The 2,500-nt window shown below is 27.9% G+C and overlaps 1 long non-coding RNA gene across 1 annotated transcript in view; it reads left to right on the top strand.

The window, feature by feature from the left end:
* The window catches only part of LOC137643522 (uncharacterized), a 258,792-nt gene that overhangs the window by 233,075 nt on the left and 23,217 nt on the right, over nucleotides 1-2,500 (top strand). The window lies entirely within an intron of this gene.

Here is a 2,500-nt window from a genome sequence, read left to right as displayed (position 1 = left end):
TGTTAAAAAACCGTAATTTTAATCGGAAATTCTCCGTAATAATATTACTGTTACCATGCATATTTCAGTAAAATATATGCGACCGTAATTTTACCTTATTTTGTTATTATCTTTTACGGGTTGGTGACTGTGATATCACTCCTTAACGTCAATGTATCTGTTTTTAAAACAGGCACTTGCCGTTTTTTTACGGTAAATTTTTAAGTGTATATGAAAAGCAAGTTTAAAGGTTTAAAGGCCGGTCATGAATGGCAGAGGCAAGAGACAGTTACATTGCCCTAGCAAACAGGACAATGCCCTAGAGACTGACCATATATCATATGATCAACGCCCAAGCCCCTCTCCACCCAAGCTAGGACCAGGGAGGACCAGGCAATGGCTTCTGATGACTCAGCAGATATATATATAATATATATATATATATATATATAATATATATATATATATATATACTATATATATATATATAAGGATGGTAAGGTCGCAAGCAATAAAGGAACTAACGAGTTTGAGCGGGACTCGAACTCCCATCTACGCGATCACCAGGCAGAGACATTATCAGTAAGGTCACAGCAACCTACATTTATTAAGAGAATAAACATAATGGGAATGACAGATTCCATACTTTTTCCAGGTGATTGATTTCTTTTCCTTTGCTGAATTAAAGATAAACCAAATGGTTGTCCAGTCACTTATTTAGGATTTGACTTCATTCGATTAATTTGTTTGCCGTTCTTTCGTTTTTTTATGTTGAAGCAAAAGTTTTTTTTTCTGCACGACCTTTCAGAAATATCATGGATCTCATTTTCGAATATCCATAGAAAAACGATTCATTTGTTTTCCTTTAAATAGCTTTTTGCATTAAAGCAACCCTTTTTCCTGCATGACCTTTTAAAAATATCACGACTCCAAATTTTGAATTTGCATATTTTTTTTTTCATTTCAAAATATCATGGTTCCAAATTTTGAATAAACATAAAAACATTTATTTTATTGCAAAATATCACGGCTCCAAATTTTGAATGTACATATTTTTTTTTTTTAATATGCATACAAAAAATTATTCATTGTTCGACTTTACTTTTTGTTTTTCTTCTTTTTTTTTTGCCTTGAAGCAAAAATCTTTTTTCCTGCATGACGTTTCGATAAAACCACGACTCCAAATTTTTTAATATGAATAAAAAACTTCTTTTGTGTCTGCAAAATATCACTGCTCCAAATTTTAAATGTACATGAAAAACAAAATTTTTGTCATTGCAAAATATCACGGCTCCAAATTTTGAATACACATAAAAAAAAAATTTCATTGTGAAATATCACGGCTCCAAATTTTGAATGTACGTAATTTTTTTTTATCATTGCAAAATATCACAGCTTCAAATTTTGAATATACATAATATTTTAATAATTGCAAAATATCACAGCTCCAAATTTTGAATGTACATAATTTTTTATCATTGCAAAATATCACAGCTCCAAATTTGGAATATACACAAACATTTTTTTTGTATCTTTGCAAAAATTCTAACAACATTAACTACCAGCTTTCTTATTGCATTTAAAGTATATTTTCAAACCTGGTGACCTCTTTATCTTTATTTAAAAGCACCCTTGAAACTAGGAACGTGTATTTATGCCAAATAGACCCGGATTCATTCGCGCAGAGAATCCAGTTACTTTAAGAAATGCACTTCGAGTTTGCTTTTGGACCGAGGAATTTTTCCCGTTTTTTTTTTTTTTTTTTTTTTTTTTTTTTTTTTTTTTTTTTTTTTTTTTTTTTTTTTTTTTGCGAGTTTGTTATTCTACGCAACCACCCGCTGATCGATCTCTGGCCATGAGTGAGTTAACGTTTTCGTTGTGTTGTGGAAGGAAGTAATGGCTGGAATGAATTATTATTATGATTATTATTATTATTATATTTATTATTATTATTATTATTATTATTATTATTATTATTATTTATTATTATTATTAATATATTTATTATTATTATTATTATTATTATTATTATTATTAATATATTTATTATTATTATATTATTATTGTTGTTGTTGTTGTTGTTGTTATTAATTGAGTAAGCGACTCGTCAAATATGACTGCTATTAGATAGTTATGCACACACGCACGCCTCTCTCACCATGGTATAACTACTCCCTCTCCCCATACCCGAGGGATGGAAAGAGCTGAGAGTGACCGGAAAGGTGTTTGTGTGTGTGTGTATATATATATATATATATATATATATATATATATATATATATATATATATATATATATACTACACACACACACACATATATATATATATATATATATATATATATATATATATATATATATATTATATATATATATTATCTCTCTCTCTCTCCTCTCTCTCTCTCTCTCTCTCTCTCTCTCTCTCTCTGTATATATATTATATATATATATATATATACTATATATATATATATATATTATATATATATATGTATATATATATATATATGAAATATATATT

This window comes from Palaemon carinicauda, chromosome 7, assembly GCF_036898095.1.
Source record: "Palaemon carinicauda isolate YSFRI2023 chromosome 7, ASM3689809v2, whole genome shotgun sequence".
Lineage (NCBI taxonomy): Eukaryota > Metazoa > Arthropoda > Malacostraca > Decapoda > Palaemonidae > Palaemon > Palaemon carinicauda.
Note: the sequence above shows the minus strand (reverse complement) of the source record. Positions and strands in the feature narration are given on the sequence as shown.